Raw genomic sequence first — 18,411 nt, forward strand, 5'->3', positions numbered from 1 at the left:
TATTACTATTACTACTACTACTACTACTACTAGTACTACTACTCCTACTCCTACCATTATTATTATTTTTACGAGCAAAGTTCTATTCTCATTTGCTTTCAAAAGCTGTGGTTTACATTCTTCCTCTTTCTGGTTTCAGTGACCTCAAAAGAAAACCCACAGGAAAGAGTGAGTGTGAGTGTGTGAGAGAGAGAGAGTGTGTGTGTGTGTGTGTTATGCGTGTATAGAAGAAAAAGGGTAAAGCTTTGTGTGAGAGTGTAATCAAGATACTGCTGACAGAAGGAAATGGTTTTTGCCATGTCCTGCTGTAAAATAGCAACACTCACCTCTTAATTTTTCTATTATTACACATAATTGCTTTCGTTTGGCAAGCAGCCAACAAAAACTAAGCGCCAGTTACCAGTACTTAAACCAGAAGGTGACTTAAAACAATCGGTTTTGTTTGCAATTCAACGACATAAAATAACGGTGCTTTTTATTCAGAAAAAAATTATGTGGGTGCACAAAAATAGGTATAGAGCAGGAACCAGGGCTTGGAATCCAGATAGCAGACAACCAGCTATGGTTTCTCTTTCTTAATCCTGCCCTCTCTGGCTTTGTGAGACAAGAATCAGCCTTGGTATGGTATCTGTTTCACTGTTTGTTCTTGTTTCATATTAAGACCTCCTAAAATAGCCCTCTTAAGAAAATAAATGTGCACAATAGGTTTGCTCTTGGGGTTATCTTTAGAATCAACTTTAGTAAGCATTTGCCACAGAGGGTTAGAAAAAAAAAATCTCAAACCAGCACACTTGTTTCCTGCAAGCCATTCTGCTTTTCCCAACTGCTTTGCAGACAGACAATTTAATTTAGCACTGCATCTGTGAATTACTAAACTTAAGTGCACTTAGTACACCAAATGTCACAGGGAAACAAAATATAACATCTTCTTTATTTCACTAGAAGACAAGTGCCATATATTTCTTAAATTCACTCTTTTAAAGCATATATACAAGGACCTAGATTTTGAGACAAACCTAAAATACTACAGTAAAAAAATGAAATATTCAAGTGAGACTTTGTTTTGTTTTCTGTACTCCCCCCCGCCCCCCACCACACACACACACTCTTTCTTGGAAACACCAAGGGACATTACTCAAAGTCTATTTCTAGCTGGTTTGCTCACTTGCTCAGTGCCATTTTGAATTTTACTGTAAACCTATATTGAACTCCTTTATGGTAAGGGACACCCCACAAGGTAAGACACATTTCCTTGGAAGGTTTTAACATCAGGTAAAATATTTGAATGGCTGGCAATCAAGTAGTGGGGAAGAAAGGATTTCTTTCAGAAGTCTCAAAAAGAAATTTAAAAATTGTTTCCCATATGGTCTATGTTGCTATTACTTAGGTGACAGCTGAATTTACTCACTGTAGCAATAGTCTACAAGGGAAAGGAAAAGCTAGCAGGATACAAAGCAAGCATTTCCTCAGATCAGGGTTGATTCCATTCGGATTCCCTCAGGGAAAAAGAAATTATACCATTGAGTATAAAAGATTCATATTGGGATGAGAATCAATGGTAATTAGGCATTTGGTCAAAATCTGCGCAAGACAAAACAATTGGAGGAAAGGATTCTTTATGAGCACATCCCTTCAGGAAAAGGGAGGGGGTGGGAGAAGAGGGGAAGGGGAAGACAGAGCCGGTTTTCTCATCATCTGCTCTCTGGGGCACTGTGTGTGGTGTCAAAGACCTTTGCAGCTGCTTAAAATTCTTTAGCATGTCAGCTATATTTACAGTGCAGGAATATATCTGTATTGCCAGAAGGTTACTGCATTTTAGCTTTAGATGCAATAAGCCGAATCACTGCGTTCCAGAGTCCCTGATGTAGCACAAATGTATAATTAAAATTGCTTGAAAGGAAACATGAAAGAAACAACAAACCCTCCATTCTAGCAGTAATAAAATTAAAAACAGGAAAAGTCTGCACAGACACTTAACATTTGTCTGCAGTGAAAGGCTTTTGTTATTGCTTTTCCCCTAAGGGTTTCGCGTTTCCAGCAAATTGCGGGCCGCGGATTGGCCGGCGCCTGCTGGGAATGCTCGCGTCTGATTGGCGGGGCCGGTGGCGGCCGCCGGGAGCAGCGAGGCAGCGGCTGCGGATAGAGGAGCTTGGCGGCGGGAGGAGGCAGCGCCCCGGCGGCGGGCGAGGCGGGGCCGCGCGCGCCAATCCCGGGTTCCCGCGGCCGGAGTGGGCTGCCCGCGCTGTCCGGCTCGGCAAATGACCGCGGGCTGGCCCGTGCGATGACAGCTACGCCCGCGTGTCTGTACTGCTTTGCCACCGCGACCCACGCGGCGCGGCCCGCTGCGAACTCGCAGAACCGATTCGTGGTCCGCTAAGGGGACAAAGGGAAACCAGCGGGGGGGGGGGGGGGGTGGCGCAGGGAGACGGTGAGAAGGAAGGGACCCCAAACAAGCAGATCCTTGGCTATGTGGGGCTACCGTTGGAACCTGTCACAAAGGCGGAAGTCCAGTTGCAACTTCCACACTGTAGAACTATTCACATCGCCTGACGCTATTTCTAGAAGCCACACGAGTAGAGAAGTGATATTACCATCATTATTCTTAGCATTCGGTGGGGGGAAAAGCCCTGTAAAGTCCCTTTTCAGCTTCAGAAGGCCTTAATAAGTCAGTTTACGTATTTAAAAATGCTCAAAATAAATGCTCTACTCCCGGGGAGATTTTGAACAGTCTCCACACAGTGTTAATTAAATACGTGTGCTTGTCTCTATTTTTCTTTATTTGTACAAGCCGCTTCACAATGCCACAGAGTATTTATATCTGCCTAGAACTCACGTGCGACTACACACACGCACATGTTTACGCTGCCAAATCTGCCGCTCTATGCTGGAATGAAGGAATGCTTCTCATAAACTACAAAGCGTATTGTTTCTTTGTTAAGGAAGTCTGTGTTTAGACAACATCCGATTGTGAGGGGCCAAACATAAAGGTGTTTTAGCTCCAAAAGCTGTACATGGTTTATCGTTTTGCTGAAGCCTCAACATCTTGAATACTTTGAAACCCATGGTCATATAAAGTGGACTCGACTTTTTACAGGCATAAATAACTAAAATAAAAACTAGCCTTTTAAAAGTACAAATCTGAATGTTATAAATCTGGGCAGTTATGTTTCTCGCTTAATTTTTACATAAATTGGAAATAAATGTACATTTATTCTAAAAAGTTTAATGTTTCTTTTAATGTACATTTATTCTTTCGAAATTCTAGCCTTTAAGCTAGGTGCTGGAGACACTCTACAAGTCTTTTTCATCTTTATGTTCTCAAGTATCCCACCAGGTTTACTATCCTGGGCACCGTCTTTCTCAAAATGCTAGTTAATTGCCTACCCTGTAACATTTCATATTTGCAAAATATCTGAAGATCATCACCAATAAAAGTAAGAATATAGCTGAAAAGAGCAATGGATAGGTTTGAGTGTGCTCACCACACAGGGTTTTCTTCTTTGTATTGTCTTTTTCTTAGATACTGATTCAGAATCTAAGCTGCAGCCCCCATAAAGCATATTGCTTATGCTTTATGCTTTATGGGGGCTGCAGCTTAGATTCTGAATCAGTATCTAATAAGAATGTGGTCTGTGTTCTACAACCTGAGCCAAAACAGCCTTGAGCTCTCATAAGGATTCCACAGTCATAGTGTTCTATTATTTCCTCTTGTCAATATAGTCAAGTGTTCCCAGAGACAGAGATGGTCAGGCTCATTAAGTATTTATTGTGCATCTACAGGTTACACACTAGGTATCTACTTGGTGCTACAAAATCAATCATGTTTTGGCCGGAACTCCAACCAAACTCTGTACTTCAAGGGTCTGCAAACTTGTAACAGAACCAACACAGGCATACCCTGTAATCCGGACGTGTAAGAATAGTTTACATATTACCCATACTTGGGGAGTAGGCCCCTTGATCCATCACATTAAACTAGACCCTGGGTTTGACTTTATAGTGCCTGTCCTACCCAGAGCCCCTGCTCAGAGGGTAACCTTAAGGGACTAGGCTCCTAGACCAATAATCTTAATCCTGTCCTCATTTGACTATTCCAGTGATGGGCACCAGAAGCAGAGGTAACCATACGGGGACTTACTTTGGGAATCTGAATTAGTGACATGGAAAGGAAAGTATTAATAAGAGTAGAAACCTAAAGGTCACAAGATACCAAAGGCTGAGAGGACTATGGTGAGCCAAAGCCCCAAGGAAGCAATAGCTATGAGATGAGGAAGCCAGTGGGTGGTACAAGGCCTTCAATACTTGTGTGTGTATTCTTTTACCCCATCACTGACAGGAGCTCTCACCAGCACCCATATTGTTAAAAAGTTGTTCCTGGTTGTTTCGAACTAAGATCTTTGAATACCGTAACCCTCGCTGTGCTTTCCGATACCTTGGAAGGACAGTCTACCCATCATCCACTTGACAGCCTCTCACCTAGTCAAGGACAATGACCATGTTGACATTCTCTAGTTCGCCCTCTTTTCCCCTTCAGCCTAAGCAAGTTTTCGAACATTCTTCATGTCACACTTTCAATTCCTCTGGGGAAAAAAAAAACAAACAAAAAAAACCTTACAGCTGTTATAGTCCAACTCCCCAAGGAAAGTTAAGGTTCCTAATGAATCAGGACAAAACAAAGTTAAATGTTATCTCTCCTCTGAATCCTCCAGTCACACACGAACCACACACATCACCAAAAGATGGCCACTCCCTCTTGGGACCTCAATGCACTCCATACATACACAGTCCTCTCACCAATGAATCCATGTTTTCCCTCAGCTAGCCACTTCTCAGCCTCCTTACCAGTAAGATGTAGCCCTGTGCCTCAGTGCCAAAATAGGAAAGTGAATCAACTGATAATGTGCCAGTTCCAGGCCTGGCCCATAAGAATCTCCTGTGCACGTTCTTCTAATCTCTTCCCCTGCCTGGATTGGCTGGGATGGAAACTACAGCAACCGCAAAGGCCATAAGAAGAAGGCAGATCTCCATCTAGGACCCTGAATGATAAGGAGAGAACCCTCACCCAAAAGAAATACTGAACTAGTCTATTAGGTGAGCGGCAAATAAACTCTCACAATATTTAAACAATATTGAGACTATTCGTCTTACCCAATACAGTCCCTTTAACATTTTACACCACGTACATACACAGTATGCCCATCTCTGCCAACTAGACTGCACTTCTTTGAAAATAGGAGCAGCGTCTGTACCTACCCTACCTGCGAACACAGTGCCCAGCACCCAGAGAGTTCATCCAACACTTAGGAACTACTAGAAGGAGAAAGAAGAGAATCTCCATTTGAATCCTACTCAGTGACTGTTATTCACTGGTCCCATACTTTTTCAATAAGCATAATCTTCCACTAGCTTATAGATGATAGAAATTCTCGGCGGAGAGATTTTGCTCCAAAGATGTTATAAATATGGTTTATAAATTACTGTTTCTGGTATTTGTGAAGATGTTTCTTCAAGAACTGGGCAAATGGCTGATTTCCCAGTAGATCAGCATAACTGTTTGTATTACAGCTTAGACTGTTTCAGAGTCTTTCAAGTGCCTCAGCCCTGGGACAGAAGTTCTTTGCCAAGCACTGCGAATGCCGAATTTGGAATCAGACATAGTTTTTTTGAACTCTTATTCAGACTACCACATCTGGATGGACTTGGTGTGCACTCATGCAGAAAACAGAAACCTCACTCTAATAACAACAAAATGTAACCCATTTATGCAACAATCCTTTTTTTTTTTTTTTTTTTAAGTTTACACATTTCTTTCCTTTTACATTCTTTTTTTTTCTGGTAGAAACATTAATGACAATAAAAGTGCCACAATATTCTGGTTTCATGAGTACAAGATAAAGTTTATATATTTAGGATATCATATTACCCTGTATTTTTATACAATGTGACCGCTGTACGAGGTATGATTTATCATCACTCCTTTGTACTGAACTCTCTCCTAATATTTTATTGTGGTTTTGCTGTATCCAATACTGGTACTTTTTAAAAAGCTGTGTCTTACATAGCACTCTTGTTCATTTTTCTGGCTTCAGATGTCTTTCTTCCAAGGACACAGCTAAGTTTATAATTATTTGGGGACACTTTAAATTTACAACTGAGGTTGCCAATGAAATAAATACCTGACAGCCAAAAAGCAGAGGGACTTTCCTAGTACCTATGCCAAGTATATATGTAAGAAAAGTGCTGTCACGTGACCAGAAAATGCAATATTTTTTTTAAAGAGCCCTACTGCTGGGCTGAATGTTTGAAGAGTCACTTTAACCACATCCTGTAATCAAACCATCTGGAACACAGTGCTGCGATTAGTCACCCTGAACATTGGGCTTTATCTGAACAAACAGTGTATGGCAATGGAGCTTGGGAGACAGGGCAGCACTAACAAAGGGAAGTGTAATGAAACACTTTATGCCCTAGTGTGCCGCCACCCCAGCCATAAACCCCAGAGACACACTGCTCTGGTGTTAATGTATTACTTTATGAAAGCACAGTGAGCTTAAGGATTAAAGGACTGAAGGGCTAAAAATTGCTGGTTTGGGTAGATGTTCTCTGTCAGTAGTTAGAGTATGTTGGCACCACACTACCTACGTTAATTATAACCTCTCAGATGACAGTCCAGCTTTCCTATTGGGGTCTCGTGTTATTTTGTAGGACATTAGGCACAAGGTTCCTTTATAGAAGGATAGTTATGATTCTTTATTTGCCAGAGGTTGATCTTAACACTGAGACCCTTCTTTTTGGTTCATCTAAACCATATTCGTCAATAACAACAACAACAAAAAGACCTTAATCCAAATAAACACAGTAAACCAATACCAAAAAGCAATGGCAAAATGCTATTCTAATATGCATTTTAAAAGATGGTATTCTTTCTTACTTGACTGTGCTTATCTCTTTCAAAAGTACATTTGATCATCGGATACAATCTATGGAAATCTTTTTTTCTTAATCTGAAAGGATTTTCTCTTTTAAATACCCTGAATAAGCCCTAAAAGAAAAAAAAAAAAGAAGAAGAAGAAGAAAAAAAAAACATGGCTAAAGAAACCTTGTTTCCCCATGGGCCTTATGGTTTAATACACAAAAGAACACAGAGCCACTTCCATCACTGTCACCTCCCCTGCAGCCTTTGTTCTGAGGCCTGATGAGCTGTATTGATTTGGGAAAATCATTGAGCTTCTTGGAAAACTAGACTCTCGCTTATTCACTGCCATCCATTTCTTTCCCATGAAGACAGGTGGTCAATATCCAGTTGACTGGTCAGCTAAAAGAAGCTCTTGCTGCTTTTCTTTTCTTGCTTCCCTAGTAACATTATCCTTTTCTTACTTTTAGAAAATACAATGGCCTGTTAAGAAGTCTTGCAGGCAAGAAGAGGGAGCAGAAATAAGGCTTTTTTTGTAAGGCACCTCCGGAACACTGAAATGCTGTCCCATACATTTGCACCGGAGCCGGCACCACATGTGTGGATAGTGACATTCTCACTGAGCAAGGATTATACAAGCTTAAGCATTAATAAAAACTTTGATAGCCTAAGATATAAAGTTAAAAAAAAATCAAAACAAGTCATTAGAGCCCAATTAATATTTACTGCAGAAAGGGACTCTTTACTTCTTTTAAATTATCAGTACATATATTTTAGCAAGTTTCATAGTTAAAAGATGTCATAGCTGTCAGATAGACATTTTGGAGAACAAAGAGCATAATGGAAAAAATAACAGAGATCTTTAAAAAGTAATTTTAAACATGATTGGTAACAAAAAACATGTGCTTGAAAGTTAGGCAGATACACGCATCCTAAAGCAACATTGTCCTTGATGGATTGAGGATAGTTTTGAAAAAAAAAAATGTTGCAACCACTCATACCACAATCTATATATAGACTTTATTGTTTAGGCAATTCTTCTAAAAGTTTCTGCTAAGTTGCCCAGGGTCCCCATTCTGGGATAGGCAGGAGGACAGCTTTAAGGTGCTAATGTTGGGAGAGTGGTGGGGGCCGGAAGACAAGTCCCTGGAGCTTGATTCAACAAGGGCGGTAAGTCATAGACACTTAGCCAGGCTGCATCAAAGCTACCCCTTGTACTTCCAAAGTGATGTTTTTCAAGCTTGTAGTCCATCAAGGCTCAGCCAACACAGCAGGATTAGGCAATACACTCAAGAGCAAAGATAAAGGAGGGGAAGAGGCGAAAGGAAAAAAAAAAAAAAAATACGCTTGGGGAGATGGAATAGAAAAAAATAAAGTTTTCTGAGACAGACATTTGGAGCAATTTAAATGCATGAACTGAACATGTATATGTATATAGTATATATTTGTATAAAGAGGTTTCATTTCTTGTCTTTGATTAAACTTTCCTTGAGGCTTAGTGGCACAGAGACAAGCAACAGCAGCACTCTTGATTTTTAAACCTAAATTTTCTCCGGCTCCTTTGCAGACACACATTAGTTTATCTGAAATCTGATGAGTTTAGATGATTGATTTCTAGTGCCAACAGATTCCTCAAGTTCTCCCCTTCTTTTAAGGCACAATTTCCTCATCAGGGTAGCAGAATTATTTCCTATTCCCCTCCCTCCCTTTCTTCATGGGAAGACCAGAGTTCAATGCCAGCTATAGCAGACTTGACTCACCTCCCCCAATCCAGTCCCACAAGCTTTAATTATTAGTTCATTAGGAGATTATTTTTTTCTTCCTCTAAATAAAAGCATTCAAGAGTTTGGGAAAGGAATCTGATAAGTACTCACGGAACTAGGCCTACTATGAGCCATGATAATGACATTGTTCTTATTTTATTACTTCCTAACATGTCATTCCTTTGAGAGTGTTTTTTAGGGGATACCTATGTACATGGGGCCCGGACATAAGCACTCAGCCAGGATCCCCCAGAATGAGAGGGAAACAGCCTGTACACACTCCCATTTTCAGACTCGCATGCCATAAAGATAAGCAACTGAAAGAATGTGGGCCTTTCACATTGCCAGGCCCTGTCATTTCCTGCACTTCGTATTAATTACAAGATCTTTTCATCTTACAAACAACTTCTATAACCAAGATCTCTGCAATGCCGTTATTTCGACTTGAAAAACAGGTAAAGAGAACAGCAAAACCAGAAAGAGAGAGAGGAAAAATAAAAAAAAATCCTTAAGGCAAAAACTCCCCCTGTATGCCACTGCTCCTAAAAGAGTAGTTTAGGGCTCAAAGGAGAAAGAAGAGTATAAGACACTATAAATTTGTAAAGTCATGTAACAGGTATCTGCCACTTCCCTACTTCTTGGTGCAGGCAGCAGTCTGTTTCCTGCCCAACGCTTCTCCTATGGCAGGGATTCCCAACCTTGGGCCGCATACCAGTACCGGTCTGTGGCCTGTTAGGAACTGGGCCACACAGCAGGAGGTGAATGGCGGGTGAGCAAGTGAACCTTCATCTGTATTTGCAGCCGCTCCCAAGTGGCTCCCCAGTGGCTCCCCAGCACTAGCATCACCACCTCAGCTCCACCTCAGATCATCAGGCATTAAATTCTCATAGGAGCACCGGTCCCTGGTGCCAAAAAGGTTGGGGACCGTTGACCTATGGCAAAAGCAGGGGAGGGAGTAGCAGCCAGGAACGCAAAGTAATTACTGAGATGAATGAAAAATGAGAGATGCAAAGGAAATAACATGTAAGAAGGAAAAGCCTCAGATACTTTGGGGAAGGGGGCTTGGAAAAGGGAATATAAAGCTATCAGTCCTCCCAACATTTCCTATCACCTAGTCTTCCTCACAAACCTATTGTATGTAGATCAATCTAGGTGAGAGATTAGCAGCTTCAGGTTACAATGCTAGTGAACTGCTAGACAAAACTTGTGTAATATAATACTAGATTTATAGGACTGTGTTTTAAAGTAATTTCTTATCTTTTCCAGTCCTTGAGATACAAGGGAACAGAGGGAACCAACTGACAATTACGCTCACATCAAAAAGCTGCTACAGACGCGTGCATCTCCCTGGGACTGAAGAAGCAGGATTCATAAAAATTATGATGCTTTATCTAAAGTCAGAGCGCTTATTTGCTTTTGTCAGCTCTGGGCCCTTTTCATCTCTAGCTCTACCGGGCCCAGGAGAACACACATTCCTATAACTCTGTTGGCCACCAGCTGTGTCCCCTGTAAATCATAAAACCTCTGAACAGGCCATTCTTTCAGAGACCAACAGCATTTACTGGAGATGATCGCCCTACTATTATCCCACTTGCTGAAATTTAAAATAGCAATTTACGACAGCAGCTGAACAACAGGGAACTGCCTCTCTCAACTTTCTCAACTCTCTCTGTACAAGTAAACAGGAAGGCTCTCCGTGTACATGTACAAAGGGGTACATTTTGTGTGTCACCTAAAAGTTACCTTTGCAAATCTAAAAAGGAAACAAGGAATGTGGATGTCAGAGAATGCGGTCAGTACTCTCACAATAAAAAGCAGCGGGGCGAGTGAAGTTTGTGTCCTGGGTAAACCATCCCCTTCTCACCTGGAGGAGGCCCTGCCCTACCTTGCCCAGCAGCACGGAGAGTAGTTCACACTCTGGTAGTGAAGCCGCATAACTGTGGCCCGGTTCGGAATGTAATGAGGAATGCTGAAGGAATGGATTCTAATCAAGCTCAGTTTGCAGTCAATTTTACTTGGAGGAATGGGGAGGAAGGAAGAATAAAAAAGAGTGATTGGTGATCAAACGGAGCTCCCTAAGCGCCTGAAAAGATGGCTCTGGAGACAGACTCACCTGGTTCAAATCTCGCTTTGGAGCTGCTTCACCTTGAACTAAATCTCTCTGAACCCGTTTCCACATCTATCTAACAGGGACAGTATCAATATCAAGGTGTGATTTATGTAAAGCATTTAACATGGGCACTGGCACAGAAGAGGCACTCTGCAAATGGACTTTGGCTTCATCTTTGAAACTCCCCCATAAACCAGGTCACAAGCTGAGGAATGGCGGGAGGTGCCAAAATACCAAGAATTCCCCACTCACAAATACTGCCAGCAGCAAGGCCTCTGCATTCCTTCCAGGTAAAGCACCCTCAGATATGGGCGTCTACACTGACCTGGCTTACTATGCATGGGGCATATGTATCTTTTAGAATCTTCAGGGCTGCATATTCCAACATTAAGGACTTTTATTATTTATTGCTACATCCACCACCAATTTTGACCGAGATAAAGCCATCCTTCCTAAAACATCCATGTTTAAAACAAACATTTCCTCATGTCACCACTCAATAAATAGCAAAGCCAACTGGGAAACACAGTTCTAAATCCCTGAAGCCTCCTCTCTGGACTGGGGTGAGGAAACCTCACGTCGAGTTTTCAGGAACAGCGAGCTGAAGTGAACGCCTGACATCTGTCTAAATTACACAGGGCAAAATTAAAGATCCCCGGAACTTGGACAACAAAAATGAGACCCTGCAGTGAGGCTCTGCGGATGGAAACAGAGGTTAAACGCAAACTCATCTTCCCAACTCCCATCTGAACCCACCAATCTTCTTGACAATGGTCAGAGGCTGCCTTCCCACCCTCCCCCAGCCCACATTCCAAAGTTCTTATCTTTCGGGGAAGAAAAAAAGCCCAACAGAGTTACAAGTATTTCAATAACGTGCTTAGAGACCAGCTCTTTTCTGTAAACAAGCCTAATGAAGCATGACTAATAGTGCTCTCCTCAGCAGAGTGAAGGGAAAAGGGCCTTTGTTAGCACTTACTGGAGCAAGTCCTGGTTTTGCTGGAGCAGAACAAAACTTAGCTGGTTATTGATTGACCAGCCTTGCCTGCTTGCTCAGTGTCACTGCTTGCTGTCTATTTCTGTATACTGTATATACGTATAAATACGTGCGTTTATGTAGACACAGAGATGTTGTACACACACACACACACAAATACAGTCGCACACAGACACCTAAGCTAACTCCTGGTTACCACATTTCTCTGCAAACTAGATAAAGTATTCAAGGCATCCAGGTGAAACCTAATTCCTCTCTGATACTTGTATCTCTTCTAGTCCTCGGTATTACCTAACATTTCTCTCCATGTTGTCAGTACCATGAACCTCAGTTTCAGAGTCCGTAAACCAACTCTTCCCGTGGACACTTAATAGTTTCCAAAGTAACTATGATTTAACCTGATCTGCTTATTATATTCAAGAGGCAATTTACTTTTCTTTTAATAAATTCAAAATCGCTGATGTTTCCTTTCCCCATTTCACCTATTGATTCTCAAACTCCTGAAATTTGGCTCTATGTGATAACTGCTAAATAAATATTCCACAATGACTTTAATTCTCTTCAATGAAAATTCGTCCTAAGTGCTATTAATATACACAACAATGATCTTAGCAGGAAGATTGGAAGGTGACCCAGATTTCTTTTTCAGACAGACTGGAATTTGAGTCAAAACTTGCTTTCCTTGCGATTCTAAGCACAAATTTCCGTATAAATTATTGACTGCACTTTGGCCTCATCTGAAACATTAGCCCCGCAGGCTGATAAGTTCTGACCCCAGGTGGCACATCAACCCTCTCAGAAGAGGCTGGAACATTAGTGCTTTGCACTGGGGACTAAGGCGTGAGAGCCAATCAATCAAACTCTCTGACAGCTTTTATGGCCTCTGAGCATTGGGCCCAAGTCAACCTCCAAGACTCCTATTGTTTTCATTATTCTCTTCTTCTCTGGTCTGATGAAGTTAGGGTTAAGTCCAAGGCTTCAGAGAGAGAGAAAGGCTATTGTTAGTAACTCAGTCTTTATTGACTCTGACCTGCGGGGCAGCCAGCTTGAAGTCTTTTCCAGAAAGTAATGCACTGTTAATTGCAGCTCCTCATCAGGGTGTGTTTTATACACCTCTTTTCACTGAAAGAAGACCTGACTCAACATTTCAACATCTTTCCAGGCTGCCTGTAACACTCTCAAGAGTTACACTTACACACACACACACACACACTAACTACAGAAATCTGATTTGTACCCACCAGTCTCTGAATCACTAAATCCAATACCAATACAAACATGGAATGTTTGGCTGGACAATACTAACACTGGGCAGTTGGCATATGGGGCATTAAATATTTTTTCATTGCAAATAGCTGTGAGAATTAGTACACGGGACAGGAAAATAACGTGATGGAGAAATGAGATAGAAACCTATTATTTCCTTCTGTTGTCCTTTGCTTAAAATAACTGAAGATTTTTTTCAGCTGAAACTAGTGGCTATATTTGTGAGCAGCCAGTAACAGAGTGGATGGCCCCAGGGCAAAGACTACAAAATTCCACTCAGGCTTTGTGTGAAGAATTCAGCATTCTAAAAGCAAAATTATTGGTCCAAAGGCTTTCCGGTTTTCTTTGAAAGAAAAACCAGGCAAACCATTATCTCTTCTTACCTAAAGAGGCCTCTCAGAGGGAGAGGGAGGGCAAAGGCAGTGGCCTGGTAAGAGGTTAGCCCCGAGCACCCAGGTCTGCTTTTCGTTGTAGTAGGTGTCCAGACCAGGCCAGCCACACAGCAAGGCACCCCACCTAAGGAAAAACTTGTTCAAAGCGTTGAGCAACAGTATAGAATCTGAATGCTTCAAGAGAGAAATTACATGTTGACATCTGAATTTCTTGGATATGGGAAAAAAAGCTCAAAACACAAATAGCTTAGTTTTTTACTTAGCTTTTGATTTAGAAATATTGAGCCACAAAATCTTTTAACATTTAGCCAAGAGATCATGCTATTTTATTTAGTGCATCCCAGTATATGAATTAGTATATATATAAATTGGTGCACTTTTTCGAGTGACAAGAAAGCCATTTTTCAATTAAAACTCTGCTCCGTGTGTGTTTGATAGTGTACTGACTCTAAGATATGTGAATATAATCTTAGATGTGATAAGCTTTCCATAAAAGTGGTAGTTAAGACAGTCCTGTTAAAAGTCTCTTGGTACAACAGCTTACATTTTCTGGTGCCATTCAATCCAAGTCAACTTTAATAATATTAAAGAAAATGCGAATTTTCTAATTTAACCAAGAAAACACTGTCAGCACATTAAACTCATAAATATCATGGGCTACCAGAGACACAAAATTTTTTGTAAAATATTCAAAACAAAACTGAACTTGTAGCCTGTTCTTACAGAGAAGAGCTTCCTTGGGCTATTTCTTACAGTCCTATTTCTTACAGCATGGAAATAAGTTAGGAAACGATTCAGAATAAATCAACTAAAAGATTCAAGTAGCTGCTGTGTATAAAGACAGACTGCAAATTACAAGTCTTGAATCAATAAACATGGAAGCGACAAGGAGACAAAATAGGTATCGCTAAAATGTTTAAGCCTGTGGACAAACTGAACACTAGATTTTCTCACTGACTCTTGGTATAGTTGTTGAATTTGAGGTCTCCTCTGAAACTTCAAAATAGGCAATTTAAAACTAATCAGCATTATTTTACACAACAGGCAGCTAACATTTGTGTTACTGTCCCCAGGGGGTATAGACAGAAAATAAATATAAGGAACATTGACTGAGTGCTTCACTATGCATGGGTCACAAGAATAAGTGTTTTCACACAGATTATTTCATTTCTCAGTGCCTACAAGCCAGGTTCTTTTATTATTTCTATTTTACTGATGAGCAAATTAACTCTAGGAAAGCTTAACCAACTGACTTGCCCCAGGTTAGAAAGTCAGGGATTTGAACACAGGCAGTCTTCTGATACCACACTCCTACTAAACTCATTATGTAAGTTGATAAATAGTGCAACTTCGTGGAGGAGCCACACGTGCAAGGATGGGGAACCCCAGGGCTAACAGGCAAGGCCATCTAAGTGAGGCCCAGTGGTGCGCACTTGGAGGCACGGACTGTATCTGCAGTGCGTCCCTTCCCAAGTCCACAGCCAGGACCACCACACTGGAAGCTTGAATTGACCTGGTAAGAATACTATATACAGCACAGAGAACAGCAAACACTAGGAATCAGGGTTCCCCTCCTCCCTGCCTCCGCAATTCGCACCCCAGAGCCAGAAGTTAACTCTACCAGCACACAAACGGCTATCAACCTTAATTTGTTGATCTGCTGTTCTTTTCTCCTACAGCCTGCCTTGTCAGAGAAGACAGTGATCTGGGGAAAGCATGAAAGCTGGAAACCCTTCTATACTTATGCTTAACTGCTTAGCAGGTAACCACAATAGAAAACCGAGAAACGATTGTATAATTCACCAGATCACAGTTCTAACTTCTTATGATTTTAGCTGTTATTTCAAAGGGACACGATTCGCAATTCCAGACTTCTCCCGTCTAAGCGTTCACCTCTAACTGGTCACCAAATCATGCCTATTTTGAGTCCCTACAAATTCCCAACTCTGTCCCCTTCTCTTCGTCTATACCAACGTCCAAAGTCAGTTATGTTTCCACTTACTTCGGTCACCTCGGTTATGTTTCCGCTTACTTCTCGCCTGCTTACTCCTCACAAAAAAGCAGGTGTTAAATAAATGGTTATTTTTTAAAGGTAAATGAAATAGTAAGTGATTAAATCTATGAAGAACCCCAGTATTATAATTATGTATACAAATCAGAATAGAAAAGTGCAAATTGTGGAGCTGAGAATTATCTATCATCTGATTCTGATACTTCCTAAGTAAAGGGGCCTCTCTCAGTTGATTCTCCCCACAATTCAGTGATTTGATAATAACAGAGATGTAAATGATTTGGTTTTCTGTAGCTTCCATGTTGTATTAGAAATTTTTGTTAGAGACACCGGGAATCTTCTTCTGGGATTTCAAAAGCCATCCACTTTTATGGAACTATTACAAAAGCAATTGATGAGGTACATTTGTCGCTCACCTGATGCAGAGGCTGTAAACATAGGCCGTAACCCGCCCAGCCACAGCAGATCCGGACCGCTGGCCTCTCCAACTGCTCCTTGCAATTTAATGAACAGTCATATCCAACAAATCTCCCTATCGCCTGTCAGTGGTTATTCTCCCGGATTCTGGGCCCCAAAGAGAGATTTGTCATTGCTTAAATAAATTTTACAGATGTAATAGATAAAGGCAATAAAGAAAACAGAGCTTTTGTAAAACAAAGCTGACAGAGCAGAAAGCTATCGCTCCATAATGGCTATGTCCGTTTGAGCATCCTAGACGGCCTGCGTGTACCAAAGGGAAATAGACGATGAAGGTTAGGAAGCATGAAATGACAGCCTTCTTTGCCTTTCAGGAAACATAAATTTTATTTGCTGAATGTCAATTTTAAAGCCATGGTTTTCAATCTGCACGTGGATAACCAGAAATTGATTTCAAGGAGATAGAGAGTTATTTAACTTAGCGCTCAGCAATGCAAATCGCAGGTGACACATTTATGATTGTTAACTGTGGAAAACTCAGGTCAGTTTTTTGAGTGATGTTTTCTCCCTGTGATCCCTGTTGGCATAGACTATTTCGCCGGCCTTTCGGTTTATGACCAGTATATGTGACATGTGTATGTGACATACCACTGGAAAGGGTGCTGGAACTAGAACTGGTGCTACTGGTTAGTGGTACACTGACTGGAAGTTAGCACCACTGGAAGTGGCTGTGTTCGTCACCGGTCCTCAATACGTGGCCTGTGGCTTCTCAGAGTCTTTCTTGGTGCTAACTGAACTACAGAAAGATTTTCTTTCCCAGTATGCTTTAGAATAGCTCATGCTCTCTCAGTAATACAAGATAGATTAATTTCTTTAAAATTTTCAGGTCTCTGTGCTATTAAGGGTCACATATCTGGCTCCTAAAAAAAGGGAAGGAGATGGAAAGATACTACTTCAATATTCTTGCCTTCATAATATAGTAAAGGCACATTTTTATCCAGAAGATTGCTAACTCATTTTGACTAATCTCTTCACAACTCAAACGATCAAAATACAAACTAGGTTTGCTGTGTGTGCATGTTTTAAGCTGTTTAACAAATTGTGGCATTTAATGTTTAATTCTGGCTAATGTAATTAGCCTAATTTTACGTCATGGCATATTTTTAAATAGAAACTTGGTAAATATGTATAAATCGCAGTGTGCAGGCAAATATTCTACAATGCATAACAAATAAAAACTAAACAAATTAATAAAAATTGCTATTCTAAAAAAATCATGTCCATAATAGCAACAATGCGAATGCCAGAAATCAACATATGAGTAAATAAGGTCAACAGAGAGACAGAGGGTGTCCTCTGGTGCAGAAGATTACAGACATGTAAATTTTCATTTACTTAAAATAAATTAGGAATTCAGTCGAAAGTAAAAATGAATTGCCTGATCCCTGAGTGCATGAGGAATTTAGGATCAATCTTTCAAGATAATGCATTCACAACCCCAGTCTTTTGTAAAAGAAATAAAAAAAAAAAGAAATTTACTGGTATGGGTTTGGGGACTGGAGAGGGGTATAGATAGATAGATAGATTGATTGATTTTTTTTTTTTTTTTTTTTACAAAGAACCACTGTTCACAATTACACCTCTTCCTGCCGTTTACATTTCATGTGACCTCAGGGGAAAGCTGCTTCTGACAAGGACTGAAACTGGGCTCCTGGGGCAGTCCATTCACTGCAGACCCGGCAATGCATTCATGCCCCCTCCCCTCGTGGTCACCTGTGTTGGAAAGACTCACAATCAAGACACCTGCTAGCCTGATGTGGCTGTCAGAAAGGTCACACACAGCAACACTAACACCGCTGTTAACTGTAAAAGTACCTACAAGTATGAGGGTCTTCCCATCTTCTAGGCTGGAATCACAAATTATGGAGAACGTGCTGGCAGGCTAATGAAAAGCACTCCTGTCTTTGCCTAGAACAAATACAACACTGGGAATTGTTTGTTTGTTAATTTAACAAGTGCATTTAGTGCTGACTATGTATCAGGCACTATTAAAAATGTCTTACAAATATTAACTCATTCAGTGCTCCTAACAACCCAATGAAGGGGTGGTAGCACATTATTTCCATTTTACAAACGAAGGACTGAGGCATAAAGCCGGCAGTAAGTTACTGCTGAAGGTCACACAAGCAGTAAGCAATGGAACTGGGAATTGGAACCCAGGGAGTGTGGCGCCAGTTTGTGACAATTACCCAGGATTCCCATGTATACTCACCAAAGAGGGTGAATATACACACCTGGTCCTCAATTCAAGAGGTCTGCCCCATGCCCTAATTTGTTAGAGCACTAAATCTATACGACAAGGTACATGATTTACACAATAAGCTTCATCATATGGTGTCCAGAATTCCCATTAAAAACACACCCAAAAACTCGAGTAATTTTCAAGCACAAAAGAATCTTGGAGATCACTCATTCCAAACTTGTTCTCTTTACTGAGAAGGGAACTGAGGCCCAGAGAGGTTAAATGACGGGTCCCAGGACTAAG

The 18,411-nt window shown here is 41.0% G+C and overlaps 1 protein-coding gene across 6 annotated transcripts in view; it reads right to left on the reverse strand.

Annotated features, from left to right (window-relative positions):
* Positions 1–18,411, reverse strand: part of ZNF608 (zinc finger protein 608) — a 147,424-nt gene that overhangs the window by 11,124 nt on the left and 117,889 nt on the right. The gene's annotated exons all lie outside the window — the stretch shown is intronic.

Source organism: Pteropus medius, unplaced genomic scaffold (genome assembly GCF_902729225.1).
Source record: "Pteropus medius unplaced genomic scaffold, Ma_sr-lr_union100, whole genome shotgun sequence".
In the NCBI taxonomy this organism is placed as follows: Eukaryota; Metazoa; Chordata; class Mammalia; order Chiroptera; family Pteropodidae; genus Pteropus; species Pteropus medius.